Source organism: Lissotriton vulgaris, chromosome 6 (assembly GCF_964263255.1).
Source record: "Lissotriton vulgaris chromosome 6, aLisVul1.2, whole genome shotgun sequence".
Lineage (NCBI taxonomy): Eukaryota > Metazoa > Chordata > Amphibia > Caudata > Salamandridae > Lissotriton > Lissotriton vulgaris.
The window spans coordinates 1,642,549,196-1,642,565,016 of record NC_141694.1 but is presented as its reverse complement, the minus strand read 5'-3'; the positions used below and the strand labels follow the sequence as shown (position 1 = coordinate 1,642,565,016).

The following is a 15,821-nucleotide window of genomic DNA, read 5'->3' as shown; positions in this document are numbered from 1 at the left end:
TCCAATGGTATCAACCTAGCTCTGCTGAATTGCAGATCAGCCCCTAAACACGCCATAGAGATCAAAATGCTGATCGAAGACTCAAAACTAGATATTCTATTCCTCACGGAAACCTGGTTAACATCTCACTCCGAAGCGGACATTGTTAACATGCTCCCCCAGGACTACCTTATACAATATCAAAACAGGAAGGAGGGAATAGGAGGAGGACTAGCAATTGTCCACAAAAACTCCTTTGTATGTAGGTTACAAGAAGGAGAAATAAATGACTGCGAAAGCACCCATTTCTCTCTTCAGATAACCCCTAACAAATCACTTACGGGCACGCTGATATATCGCCCACCCGGCAGCCCAGGAAATTTTGTTAACTCATTGCTTGAGTACACTACTTCCGCCTGCATCTTGTTCCCTAACTTCATCGTGCTAGGTGATTTAAATTTTCATTTCGATGACAACACAGACAAAACGGCTGTGGACCTCACCTCACAACTAAAAGCACTCGATATTCATTTAATCAACTCAGAGGCTAAGCACATCAAAGGTCATCTTTTGGACCCTCTCTTCATCAATCTCCCCAAAACTGAGATTCGACCAGCAATCCCTCTCCCCTGGACTGACCATTTTCTCCTCCCATTTATCTGGCAAATTCAAGTAAATAAGGCCCACACACCAACTCCCAGAGAATACGATAGAATATGGTCTAAAATATCATTTGAGCAATGGACTCAGGAGCTAATTCGCTCCGCTCCCCCGCCACTCCCTGACCCGGTCAATGCAGATAAAAACTTTACCAACTGGTTCACGTCCACTCTGGACATTATCGCCCCGAAACAAGATCAAAAAAAGAAAAAGAAATCCTTTAAGTCGCCTTGGTTCTCACAAGAACTCAGGAACCTACGAAAAATTTGTAAAATCCACGAGAGAAAGTGGAGAAAAAACTGAGACCCCCTTATCAAGGAAGAGTATAGAACTGCTATGAGGATCTATAAAACAGCACGGAAAGCAGCCCAAGCCTCATTCTTTGACAAAAAAATCTAAGCTGCATCTAGCTCATCCCAAGAGACATACAAAATAGTCAAAGAACTTCGCAAAATACCCACCCCTCCCTCCTTTTTACAACCCTCAGTTGCCAGATGCAACCAAATAGCGGGCTTCTTCCAAAGCAAGATCACCGACATTTTGCAGTCACTCCCGCCCAAATCAGACAGCCATCCCCTTGCTGTCCCCCTCCCCCCTACCCCAAGACCCACCCTAGACAGCTTTAACCAACTGTCTAACGATGACTTTCTGAAAGCCCTATCAGACCTTAAAAGCGGCTCCCCCAACGACCCTGCTCCTATTCGAATCTTAAAACAAGTCGGACCTACCATATCCCACCTGGCCACTAACCTTATTAATACCTCGCTGGGCCAAGGAGTGGTTCCCCCCAGCTGCAAGCATGGCTGCCATGGTCAAGGCATTACAGAAAAAACCAGGACATGACCCATCAGACCTATCCAACCTTCGACCGATCTCTCTCCTGCCTGGATTGAGCAAAATCGCAGAGAAGGCAGTTAACCAGCGATTGTCAGCCTTCCTCGAATCCAATAATCTTCTTCGACCCTCACAAACAGGCTTCCGACGAGGCCAGGGGACCGAAACAGCCCTCCTGAAAGTGGTAGAGGAGGCTAGATGCATCTTGGATTCAGGGGGATCGGTCTTACTGATCCTCCTGGATCAAAGCGCTGCATTTGATACGGTGGACCACAAGATCCTAATACAGCGATTATCTGAACTAGGAGTGAGAAGCACGGCACTATGTTGGCTCTCCTCCTTCCTAGAAAACCGTACCTTCCAGGTTTGTGAAGGAAACGTCCGATCAGATATCCTTTCCCTCCAGTGTGGGGTCCCCCAGGGCTCTTCACTGAGCCCTACACTGTTTAATATATACATGGCCCCCCTGGAGGATGTGGTCTCCCCATTTGGGATAAAAGCCGTCACCTACGCTGATGACACCCAAATGATTGTATCATTTTCACTCGAGGAAGAAAAAATCAAAAACCTTCATGACTGCCTAGAAGGTATACATGCCTGGATGTCTAACTCAAGGCTCAAGCTCAATGGGTCAAAAACCGAGCTTATGCTCTTGGGACACCAACCACCATCTCTCCCCACTGCCATGTGGCCTTCATGCCTTGGACCCTTTCCCCAGCCTAAAACTGAAATCAAAAGTCTAGGCTTCTGGCTGGAACAGAATCTCTCCATGACAACACAAGCCAAAAAAACAGCCGTCACCTGTGTTGGTCTACTTCGATCTACCAGGAAGATTCTTCCACTACTTCCCGCAACCTCCCAGAAAATGCTTATGCAAGGTCTAATATTATCAAGATTGGACTATTGCAACGCCCTTTTTTTAGGTGCCCCTGAAGCCACGCTCAATGTCCTGCAGCGAACACAAAATGCCGCTGCAAGGATACTCACTGGCACCCCCCGTAGAGTCTCAGCCAAACCTGCCCTTAAGACATTGCACTGGTTGCCGATACGCGAAAGGGTCAAATTCAAGTCCCTTTGTACCACCCATAGAGCTATGCAAAACCAAGGACCCCCAATGCTAAAATCCATGCTCTACCCATACACCCCGAACAGACCCTTACGGTCAGCGCAAGGCAACCTGGCCAAGGTCCACCGAACTAAAAGAGCTCGTACTGGTGGTCGCCGATTCTCGGTGGTCGCCGCAACCCTCTGGAACTCTCTCCCAATCCAACTCCGGTCTGAACCTAATCATATGAAATTCCGAAAACTTCTCAAAACTCACCTTTTCCCACAATAACCTTTTCTCTTCCCCCTCAGCCTCTACCCTCAGTTGTTGGTCTACAATCACAGCGCTGGGACGCTTCCGGGCAGCCATGCGCCATACAAATCCCAAATTCATTCATTCATTCATTGCGGCGGACAGAGGGGGGGCACAGAAGCGAGCGAGTGGCAGCAGCGAGGTCAAGGGCACACAGGAGGGCTGTATGGTGGCTGAGGGAGCGACATACCTGGTGACAGGGTCAAGGGTCGCTCTCTTCACCACCACACGGCCTCCATATGAGGGGATGTGGAAGGAAGGAGCAGCTGGGAGGCGGGAGCGGGTCAGCAAATGGGAACCAAGGGGGCGGGGCCGCAGGGGACGCAGCGGTGGGGAAGTGCGAGGGGGGATCGGGGATACAGAGGGCAAAAAGGGGGCACAGAGGGACGAGAGTAATGGGTCACACAGTACAGCGGGGCAAAAACAACCAGTAAACAAAAGTAAATACAGCTGGCAACAACAATTGACAATAAAAACCAACCGCAGTGGTGGTAACGTGGCGGACAGAGAACGGGCACAGAAGCGAGCGAGTGGCAGCAGCGAGGTCAAGGGCACATAGGAGGGCTTTGTGGTGGCTGAGGGAGCGACCTACCTGGTGACAGGGTCATGGGTCGCTCCCTCCGCCTCCCAGACAATAAACACTTATTCTCTGCCTCTCTTTCCAACTCTAAGCCATAATATTTCTTTCATGGTGTCCATATTTTCTTACATTTCCGCGGGCAGCCCCAAGCTTCATATGTCACCTGTTCTGCAACCATGAATAGGTCCAAACATGTCCTCCATTCCTTTAGTGTGCCGCGTCCTAGATTCAAGCTGTCTGTCACAACCCTAACGGACCACACCTCACTGATACAGACATATCAAAATGTGGGGCTCTAAAAAACTGTAGCAAATCAGCCTCCTCCCCTAACCCATTATAATCTCCCATAGTATCGAGAACGCTGTGGAAGGCACAGGAGATATCCATGAAGGCCAGGTAGACCTGCCTAGCAATGGTATATTTGTTCTCCAGCAGGTCCATTAATCACCAGCGTTATCTTTGGCATTTTTATTGCTGCCTGGAAATTGCTGGGGGCAAGAAACGAGGCAGTTGGTGCTTTTAAAATCATAATATGCTTGAAAACACGACGCCTTCCGAAGTCAGCACATGGTGCGGTGGTACCGGTCGCACCGCCCCAGAGTCGGCCCTGTTGATTATACTCACGACTTCACATTTGCTACCATAAATGGCAGAAAAAACTTTTAAAGGTTACTGCTAGTTTTAGTTATTTAGATATTTAGATGAATATGGGTTTACACCAGCATTTGGCTGATTTTAAATTAAACGATATTAACTTACTGAAGCCCTAATTACGATTCACCTCTTATTTCCGGTGGGCTAGGTAATGGGAGTAACAAGGCCTCTTGGATTTATGAGTTCATCGGAAATATTGCTGATAAATTGCAGTCTACCAAGGGATTTCCGCTTGTTTCAAGCAGGCTAAGCCTCCAGTTTATAATACCAAGAAGAAACATTCTGAAACTGGCACAATAAGTCCAACATGTTATTCCCCCTTCCCATAATTCGCGCTATTCCTTCCCTCCAAAATAACCCCGGTATTGCTACATTCGGGAGGTGAGGAGGGTGTAATTGTCAGAGTTTTTTTCACGGCCCAGTCACAAAGAGGGCCTTAGTTTTATGCTCCCGAATTTCATTAATGTGCCAGCATCACATTTTCCGTATAGGTGGAGTGCAATACATTGAATTATTTCAGTTCACACACATGTATCGTGTTTGTCTGGGACTAAACGTAATCCTCTTTGTGAATAAAACAAGTCTAAATATTCGTACAAAACTCTGAGGAAAACTGAGCATCGGCCCTATTGATCGCTCCCAGTTAGTAATCAGTAGATAAGTGACAGTGAACATATTAATCATTTACCAACAGTAATACAAAGAAAGGGGAAACTGCGTATGCGGATGCATAATTAAAAATCCAGCTCAGTGCTTTGTCCCCGGCCTTCCATAAAAAAGTAAGTAATGACATCTTCATCATGTTTTATATGCTTAGAATTGATGTGAGCGTGCTGCTTAATTTGTAGACCGCCTTAATTCCTTATGTAATGTGACGCCTGCTGCATAATAAAATGTATTATTAATGGGCTATCTAAGACATGTTCTGTATTTGGCACAGTCAGTCTTTAGTCGCTTAACCGCATATAGCTAGCTAATTACAAAGTTCCTGCTTTTTTGGAATAAAACTATATTTCATTTCCATATCTTTGTGCTGGGAAACTTAAATTGAGATGGACCATGAGCTTTACTAAAGGGCATAAAAACAATACGAATAACAAATACTGTTTACAAAAATGCCATGATAATCCTTTATCAACATTTTGCTGCTTAAAACGGATTCGTTTTTGCATAAAATTTGGGACTGTACAAGCTATACCAAGGTACAGGAATACGAAAGAATGCCACCTCTACATCAGATTGTCTAGAACATGTCTGAAAAGTTACAGAATGGAGGAACTGCCCATTGAACCGTTTACAGGATAATTTTAATTTATCTTCTTCATCATTTTAAACATTTCTGGAACCACAATTCAATTCCTGTTAAGCTTCTGAAGGGACACTTTGCAACCTTTTGTTGCTCGAGGAATTTTACATTAATGACGTAAACCACAATTGAACCTATTCACAAAGGCATTTTGAAGTACATTAAATAATGCTCGTGTAATACCCTTTTACATACGCATACGTGACTGTGAGTTTGACCTAAAACGTCTAAAATGGGAATATAATGGAAATATTCAGGGAAAAGTCATGTACGATCAGTAAAACTAGAAAAGCGTGTGCTCCGTTTACACTTTTACGAATAGGGAGGTGGCTGTTTTGACATATTCACAAAGACATTTAACGGTACGTGGAACAGTACTCTTGAAGTATTACTTCCCAGTTTCATAATTGCTTTTGTGAATGGTCCGTAGTTCCTACCTGTTAATGATCAGACTTTTGGTCCAGCAAAAGTTAAAGCTGAGACCATAGTAGGCAGCGTGTTTAGCTCACTTTCCAGGCAGTAGTGCTATATTTATTTGAGCTTGGAAAGAACATCTGAAAATTAGGTGTAAAATGTACAAAATGCAGTCTACAATCCAGAATTTGCAAATTACTCACTGATTGTTTAGTAAACTCCCAAGCATTTTGCAATGCAACTAATATACTAATCAGGAACATATTAAAATGAACATTTGCAGAAGGTCAATAACCCTCCAGAGGTATTTTTTGAGCCTTTGGAAATGGAAGATTGCAAGGGACAGCAGGCCAGCTTCCCTGCATTTAGCATTCTTTCGAAATACAGGGGCAGATTTATGAGGCCCTTGCGCCACGTTTACGCCGCTGTTGCGTCACGCAAGGCGGCGTAAACGTGGCGCATCCCTACGAACAATTTACAACGTGACGCATCTGGGCAGATGCGTCACGTTGTAAAGCTCTGCGCCGCTTGTGGGCGTTCCGGCGCAGGGTGGGCGTTCCGGGGCAGGTGCGCCTCGCAAAAGTGGCTGAGTGAAATCTATGAGATTTCACTCAGTCACTTTTAAGCCAATGCTGCGTCAAAAGCCTGCGCCTGCTTGAAGCAGGCGTAGGTCTTGACGCAGCATTGTTAAAATGGGGCACCCCCGAGCCTTGCTGGAGCTGCGTCGCGCTTGCGACGCAACTCCAGCAATGCGCCACATTTCCGGCACAGATGCGTCACGCATCTGTGCCGTTTTTGCACCATGGTGCGCCGCATTATAAATGCGCCGCACCATGGCTGGCGGAGCTGTGGCGCACTGTGGCGCATGTTAACTGGCGCATCCCTGGGGATGCGCCAGTTAACATAAATTTGCCCCATTGTTTTTTAAAGGTAACACCATGTCTCTTTCACAGGGACACATCCTGCTTTTAAAAAGATATGTTCATACTGAAGGAAAAACATTGGGAGAACATGCGTTTGTACTCTGGACCACTGTCTGCTCATTCCCGAGGATGTGCAACAAGATTTGAAGCTGTCCTACTTATCAATGATTTGTGACCATAAATAAAGATACAAGCCATTCGTATATACCATTGCAACTTGAAGACAAGTGGGAACCCCATATTTAATGTCCCCTCTAATGTGCACCTAGTAATATTTTTGTGACTCGCTGGCTTTGTGACCACAAAATAACTTTGTACTTTAGAGTCTATAGACCAGCGTTCTCCATCCAACCTTTTGTGTAGTGGGAGCTACTTCAGATCAATGAAAACCATACTGAGCTACCACCTAAAATATGGGTGTTGGATAAGGTACATAAAGTCCAAGTAACTTAAACACTCCCCCTATGGTATCTCAATCCAGCTCGAGTGAGCAAATATCATTAATACACCATGGGGGATATTCTCAAGAACGTGTAATAATTATTGCAAAATTAGCTTAACGCAACTCTTCACATCCCATTCCATCACGGGAAAATAACGCTGTGTTAACGTTGTATTCTCAACACAGCGGTACCATGCAATAGTCTCATGATAACGCATCAAATGACGCATTAAAATCAACGCGATGCTGCAGAAATGCAAAACACAAACGCAAAAAATGTGGCGATGTCCCAAACCGCAAAACACAAATCAGAGATAACCAGCGTCAGGCCTGCAATTCCGACGCGTCATGCAGGAAATGCACCAGAAAAGCAGTGAAAAAAAATGGTGAGATGACAATGTACAAGTACAACACCACATCCGTGATGTAGAACAAATGTCCATTGTCCTGCATCAAATAGGCATCTCCTCACAAACAGCCACAATGTACATTGACATGCAGTCTGCATGTAAACTGCACCATTGCGGAAACATACATAGAACACACTGCGAAACCGCATCTCTCCTTCACATAGCAGCGGGACAATAAACACCTCCTGCACACAGACGTGCTATGTCCATGATCAATCAAGTGTGAAAGCATGGACAAATGCAGGGGCAGTGACTCCCCCTTACGTACATGTTGCTCATGTTGTGGGACTTGAGTCACAGGGTGCATCCCTGAGTCATGGTGGTACATATTGACTCCAAAGGAAGTCCTGTTGTGACTTGTAGGTCACAAATGACAGCCTATATGTAATGATTTGGGACTCATGTGAAATGCCGAAATCGGCATTTCGAATACGTGACGCTCTAAACAGCCTCTCCATACAGAGGTGACACACCCACCATCTATCATCAAATTATGAAATTGTTAGCATTACATGTTGCACGTACACTTACACTTGCCTGAGTGATGTGCTTGTACAGTTGAGTGACATGCACTCGGGGAATGTGTCTTGGAATGCATTTATTTGCACATGCTGTGGCTGTGGTCATTTTGTACTGTCCCATGATTGCTAAGGACTGTCACAATGTGAAGAGCTCATGTGAAGAAATTGTCAATGAGGGTGTTCCTACGGGCCATTCCTTCTGCGGCTGCAGTGGGGTGTGGTCCACCTGCCTCATCTTCCTCATCATCGTTCGGTGCATCTGGCACTTGTATCCATGGGACATTGGTGCGTACACATATGTTGTGAAACAAACAACATGCAACAATCATCTTGCACACGATGTCTGGGATGTACGGGAGCCTTCCACCTGAATCATGACTTCAACACACCAAATGTGTGTTCCACGTTGCCCCTGGTGCGCTGGTGGGCCTCATTGTACTGTCTCTGGGTCTGTGTGTTCGGGGCTCGAAGGGGTGTCATCATCGAAGCGCAGAGTGCATATCCTTGATTACCTGTGACAGTACAGAGAGACATGAGTTATTAGTTCGTTCTGCATGATGTGTTGGCAGGCTCACTGGTACATTGCTGTATGATATGTGAGGGTATGTCTCTCATCAATTGTGGCTGTAACTCTTCCCCACGCGCCCGCCCTAAACCTTCTAGAAAACGCCAGTTTAAGGCTAAATCTTCTGAACACCTGGAGAATTTAACTGGCTTCCTCATCAATGCCAGATCTCTGATCAAAAACAAAATCGCTTTCAATGACTTTGTGGTACAGAGGAAACCTTCCTGGGTCTTTAATACAGAGAGCTGGGGATCTACCTCGGCCGGCCCTGACCTAGTGGAGGCTATTCCTGATGGCTATGCCCTGACCAGAATGGACCGTATTGACCGTAGGGGTGGAGGTCTGAGAATACTGTGTAAAGACCCGTCTACCTGCCGTATCGACCCCCTCTCATCCCCCAAGGAAAAATATGAGGCACTGCATTTTACAATTCAATTAGCTCCCTCTTTTTCCCTCACTGGTATCCTCTGCTATAGGCCCCCTGGCCCAAGGACCGATTTTTGCCATAACCTATTTACCTTGCTAGAACTTTTCATTAGCAAGCCCAAGCTCACCCTTCTAGGTGACTTTAATTTCCATATCGAACTATCAGAGGATAACAACACCAAAGCTCTAACAGAGGCTCTATCCTCTTGTGGACTCAACCAATTAGTCGATGGTCCTACTCACGCTGCTGGACATACTCTAGACGGCATTTTCTCTAACGATACCAGACTGGGGATCGATACTCCGATCCCCCTGTCCTGGTCTGACCATTCAGCCATCTCCTTCCATCTTACCTGTATCCTTTCCGGTCCTGATCTAACCAATAAAAAAGGATGGGAGACTAGGAGGAACTATAATAACGTAACCAATATCACGCTCGCTCCCTTCCTGACTGATCTTCATCCCCTCGATCGGACTGATGCTAACGAGGCCGCTGTGGCTCTGTCCGCCGCGCTTACTTATGCCCTGGATTCACTAGCACCCCTTAAAAAACACTACTCAGCCAGGAAGAGCCCCTCGTCACCCTGGTTCTCGGAACAACTTAGATCTCTGCGGCAGAAATGCAGACAGAAAGAAAGAGCCTGGTATGCCCACCAGGACCCTTTGAGGAAAAACCTACATAAGTCCGCCTTGAGAGAATATAAAAAAGCTATTGACGAAGAAAAAAAGAACTATTTTAACAAAATTACTACCTCTTTGAAATCCTCTAGGGAACTCTTTAAAATTATTGATACCTTGGCCACTCCCAAAACAACTGAATCAGTGAATGATTCGCAAGAACTCTGCGACGATATCACAGGATTCTTCCAGTTCAAAATCGCGGACATTTATAGCTCTCTCCAATCCTCTAATACTTCACTAGATGCCAACAGTACACTTCCGCCCTCCCCCTCTTCCCCCGTACATACGGAGACCACTGATTCAGATACCCTGCCAAACTTCTCCAGTTTTCCTCATATATCACTTGAGGAACTAAACCCCCTTCTCGATGCCACCAAATCTTGCTCTCCTCTTGACCCCTGCCCCCTAAAAATCTTGAAGGCCTTTAAAGAGTCTGTCCTCCCTCCTCTCTTGCAAGTTATGAATATGGCCATTGACGAGGGATCGTTCCCAATTCCTTGGAAAGCGGCAGTTGTAAAGCCCCTTCTTAAGAAACCCTCGCTCAATCCGGAAGTCCTAAAAATCTTCCGACTAATATCTCTACTCCCAGCCCCTGCAAAGATGCTTGAGGCTCAACTCTCATTTGACCTCATATGTTGAAAAAACGGGTCTTCTTGACATCTCCCAGCATGGGTTCCGTGCTGCTCACAGCACAGAGTCCACCCTCACGGTTGTGGCAAATAACATCCGCACTGAGGTGGACAGAGGTCGGACAACTATGCTGGTGCTCCTCGATCTCACAGCAGCTTTTGATACCCTATCACCTCCTATCCTGGTTGACCGGTTGAAGGGGATAGGGGTGAGGGGAAGTGCCCCAAATCTTCTGTCTTCTTTTCTCTCGCAGAGACAGCAAAGGGTCCAGCTTGGTGGCTTTCTGTCCTCCATCCAAGATGTGCAATGTGGGGTTCCTCAGGGCTCGGCCCTGAGTCCCCTGCTATTTAACATCTATGTAACCCCACTTGCCGAGGTAATGAGATCTTTTGGGTATCAAATATTGTCTTATGCAGACGATACCCAAATTATCATTCCCTCTACCTGACCAACCACTGAGGCCGCTCTCAAATTTTGAACCTGTATGGAAGCGGTCTCTAAGTGGATGGTACATAATTACCTGAAGCTCAATGGTGAGAAGACGGAGGTCCTAGTCTTTGGAGGGAATCCTGACATCTGGTCCAAGGACTGGTGGCCTCCCTCCCTAGGAGACTGTCCCCAACCCACCAATTCGGCCAGGAATCTTGGTGTTCTCTTTGACTCGGCCCTCTCCTTTGAATTCCAGGTAAACAGAACTGTATCCACCTGCTGCAATACCATCCGCATGCTTAAAAAGATTGCCCCCTATTTGTCACCTGACGCCCATAAGCAGTCAACCGTTGCCCTGGTATCTCCCAGGCTTGACTATTGCAACGCACTATATGGGGGCATAAACAAGAAAGCCCTCCATCGTCTTCAGATGGTCCAAACCTCTGCTGCTAGGATGGTCCCTAACCTCTCAAAGCTATCATCTGCCACTCAGGCCAGAAAGGATCTCCACTGGCTGTCCAAACATGCCAGGATTTCCTTTAAAATTTTATGTCTGGCGCACAGAGCCGTGTTCGGCTCTGGCTCCGATGGCATAAAGGCTCTGGTCAGCCCCTACTCCCCCAAGAGAACCCTCTGATCATCTTCAAGAAATCTGCTGGCGGTCCCCAGATTCAAAAAAGCGAAAAGGGGAGGAAGAGCCTTTTCCACTCTGGCCCTTAAATTGTGGAACAACCTCCCCCCCCAAGCTTTCTAACCAATCTTCCCTGATCATGTTCCGGAAGCTCCTGAAGACTTGGCTTTTCTCCCAGGCCTATCACTGAATCTTAAACTCGCTGTCTGTTTTCAGTAACTGTAATTGTTTGTATATACTTTATGTTTTTAGTCTGCGCCTTGATGCCCTTTGGGCTAAGGTCGCACATTACAAATAATCCTTCATTCATTCATTCATTCATTCACTTTGTGATTCCTGTTTGACATGTACTGCTTGTAGCAAATGTGCGGCATCAATGTGTATAACGTAGCCTCATTGCTGCTCTTCCATCCCTTCGGGCCTATTTACCATTGTACGGAGTGCAGTTGCATCACTTGCACTCCTACAACACACCATTGTCATGCCTGTCTGCACATGTCCACAAGTCTGACAACGACACTGTGATGTTGTGCGCTGAAGGTGGGTGGCCACATGTGTCTAGGCCTATGGTAAGGATAGGGCGGACATAGATGTAAAATTCATGGCTGGCTGAACTCGCCATGTGGTTGAGGGTAGACCTTTGGCTTAGGCTGCGGTAATTGCGACACACACAACAGTTGGCATGCGTTAGCACCCATTAGTACGCGTACATTACTCCGAGTACCATTACTGCACAAGCGTTAGAATGCATGCGACGCAACAACGCGTAGCCTTTAGTAAGCAAGTTGTTACATTGCATGCGTTGTTACAACGCATGCGTAGTCGGTGAGGGGGCATCCATTTTCAGGAAGAGGGTCTGCTGCGTTCGCAAGCCGGTGAGGGGGCGTGTGCCTGCCCCGGGACTCCTTATGCTGCCTGCCCACAACGGAGGAAGCCGGAGGAAGCAGGAAGGGGGAGAAGAATGGAACCAAGCGTGGAGGTGAAGAGAGGAACCACGAGGAGAGAGGGATAAGAGAGGCTGTGTAGGGTCTTGTAGGGGATGTGTAGGGTTGTGCAAGGTTGTGTACTTGTGTTTGTGAGGTGTAGAGTAGTGTTGGGGTCGTGCATGGTAGTGTACTTTTGTTTGTGTAGTGTAGAGTAGTGTCGGGGTCGGGGTCGTGCAGGGTAGTGTTTGGGAGTAGGGACAGGAGTAGGGTAGGGGCAGGGTTGTGCTGGGAGTAGTGTTTTAGGGTTTAGTGTAGTGTTCTGATGTTAGTGTAGTATAGGGTACTGTTTTAGGGCTTAGGGTAGTGCCAGGGTGTCGTGCAGGGTAGTGTTTGGGAGAAGGGACAGGCCAGGGGCTAGGAGAAGTGTTGTGCTGGGGGTAGTGTTTTAGGATTTAGGGTAGTGTTCTGGTGTTAGTGTAGTGTAGGGTAGTGTTTTAGTGTTTAGGGTAGTGTCAGGGGTCATTCAGGGTAGTGTGTGGGAGTAGGGACAGGACTGGGGCTAGGGGTAGGGTCGTGCTGGGGTAGGGTTTTAGGGTTTAGGTTAGTGGTGTGGTGTTAATGTAGTGTAGGGTAGTGTTATAGGGTTTAGGGCAGTGTTGGGGTCATGCAGGGTAGTGTTTGGGAGTAGGGACAGGACTGGGCTAGGGGCAGGGTCATGCTGGGGGTAGTGCTTTAGGGTTTAGGACAGTGTTGTGGAGTTTGTGTAGTGTAGGGCAGTGTTTTCGGGTTAAGGGTAGTGTTGGGGGGTCATGCTAGGTAGTGTTTGGGAGTAGGGACAGGACTGGGACTAGGGGAAGTGTTGTGCAGGGCGTAGTGATATAGGGTTTAGGGTAGTGTAGTGGTATTTTAGTAGTGTAGGGTAGTGCGTTTTTGTGGGTTTTGGTAGTGTTTTTAAATTTTGGATGTTTGGTGTAGTGTATTTGTATGTAGTACTGTTTTTTTTTTACTAGGCAAGTTTTTAGCTTGCATACATTAACACTTTCAATGTAATGGTATGCAAACTAAAAACGTGCGTAGTAGCGGTTAATGCTAAGACAAAAGCACGTAGGATTGGCATGCGGACCAATTGCATGCAAAATAGCGAGTCATATTTGTTGGCATGTATGATCCCCGACTCCAAGTGGGTTTGCACTCCCTCACTTACCCCTTCGGCCCAGCCCGCACTCCGAGGGCATGCTACATAGTAACATTATCCATCGCGGGACGGGTGGCGCCGACACTACAACAGAGGCACACGCATTAGTTACTTCCTTGGCAAGGCCTAAACTTAACCATGCCCAGAGCCATGAGTTGATTAACCAAACCCCTACGCTGGACTATCGTACGCAAGTCCACTCGGTTTACACGCACAGGGGGTACGACAAAGCTACATGGCCCAGGTCTACCCCACTGCTTGATGTGACATGTTTTCATCCGCTGTACACAGCACAATGTAATGTGGCAGGGCCCGGGGCCCTCATGCATATATACTGACCACACAGACACGCTTAGATAGTTTCTGGAACTGGTTACAGGCACGTGCGCCCGGCCCCTTTTATTGCCAGGGTCACATGTCCAGTTACGCCTCTGCTGGATGGGTGTGGTGTGAGTGTAAGCCACCCCTCAGGGGCTGGTTGGTGCTGGTAACTACTACAACAGTGATCAGAAGTTCAAAGTTCAAACAGCAAGGGTCCATTACTTGAGCTGCACAGAGTTAGTGGCCCTGGATGCACTGCAGCCGGCACAGGCATACCGCCACGGGACGGTGACTTGCGGTGCACTGAGGTAGGGCCATGTGAGCTGAGCGGGTCCTCGTCGATATCAAAGGTGAATGTCGCCGAGGATTGCAGGGGACAGTGGAAGGTGGCCTCCTGGGAATGATGCAGAGGGCAGAAGTCGGCAGAAACAGGCAAATGGAGGAGTGGTATGCTACAGCCTCATTTTTACCACCAAGTCAGTATCACCTACATGATGAGGAAGACAACCCCCAGGCCATATACTCAGACGTCACCAAAGTTCAACCAGAGAGTGTCCAAGAATGTCGGGGCACAGAGCTAGTGGCACCGGAGCTGAAAGGGGATGCAGTCTGCGATGAGGCCTGTACAATGATATAAACTCTGCCATGTATAAATCAAGACTCAGTTCTAAATGTTTGACCTACTTGACCGCAGTGTAGGCCAGAGGCAGTGGTCAGCAGGGGCCCACAGCTAGGTGTCGTTGGCTGGCAATACACAGAGATAGTGACACCAGAGCAGTTGTTGGTAGTGTTTGATCACCTCCATAACGATGATCCTTTTTTTCTCCGGACTGAAACACATCTTCCTCTTACACCTCTCTTTGCGTGCAATGATATGAACTCTGCCATTGGGAAATCAAGACTCAGTTCCAAATGTGTGACCGCCTGGACCGCAGTGTGGGCCAAAGGCAGTAGTCAGCAAGGGACCACAGACATGTGTGGTTGGAATGCTGTGCGCAGAGTTGGTGGCACCACATAGAAGGCAGTACAGTTATATAACACCTCCCATGAACATATGAACTCGGCCATCAGGATATCAAGACTCAGTTCCAAATGTGTGACCTACTTGACCGTAGTGTAGGCCGGACGTAGAGTTGGAGTATGTCAACGAGAAAGGAGTACAGTGGGCCTGTGTTACGGAGGCTGTGATGGTTTGAGGAGGATGCCAAGGTCACAGGCCACGGGCTTGGTACTTGCTCTGACGCATGGTGGGCCCTCTTTGACACACGGTGTCGGCAGGTGGGCAGTGAGGCCTTGGTGCGCTGGGGCGGGCAAGACAGGTTCGGGGACCAGTGGCCTGGGGTGCAGCAGGCGCACAGGATCGCAGGCAACACCGCTCATGGCGATGGCCTCATGGTGGGCTGATAGGTGCAGCCCTGGCAGATACGTTGGGCATTCCGAATGAGAACTAAGCCCAGTGCTATGTGCTTTTTATTCACACCCCTACACTGGCCTGGCGTTCGCCAGGCCAGCCTACTCCGCTCATGCTTACAGGGAGGGACATAACAAGCTACATTTCCGCGATCTTCCCCACTGGCTGGGGTGACATGGTTGCGTCCACTGTCCACTACACTCCAAACACCAAGCAGTGTATGTCGACATAGATATGTTTGTGGTATGCATACTGCAGTCTATCCAGCCCATCCATGCCACACTTGGCATTGTGTACATTCTCATTCATGGGTGACTTGCCTCCTTCGCACATGCCTGATTCCCACATCTCCCCACATTCTGCTATTGTGTGGCTGAGGTGCCATGCCGTTGATGGCTCATGTACATGGCTAGCGCAGGTTACCACAGTAAGTTGTGCTGTTGTGTCTAATGGGTGGGCATGTTGTTTGGCATGTGGTATGTGAGTTTGTAGTGTGTGCATTACAAGAGTTATGAGTTGCATGGTT

The 15,821-nt window shown here is 47.6% G+C and overlaps 1 protein-coding gene across 2 annotated transcripts in view; it reads left to right on the top strand.

The window, feature by feature from the left end:
* The first annotated feature begins 4,772 nt into the window (after positions 1 to 4,772).
* LOC147709243 (transmembrane protein 229b-like) overlaps positions 4,773 to 15,821 on the top strand; it is an 85,981-nt gene continuing 74,932 nt past the window's right edge. Inside the window, exon 1 of one of the 2 annotated variants that reach the window (XM_086927804.1) lies at positions 4,773 to 4,843. The gene's annotated coding sequence lies outside the window, so the exon portion shown is untranslated. The remainder of the gene's footprint in view (positions 4,844 to 15,821) is intronic. The other variant, XM_086927805.1, reaches the window with a different exon arrangement.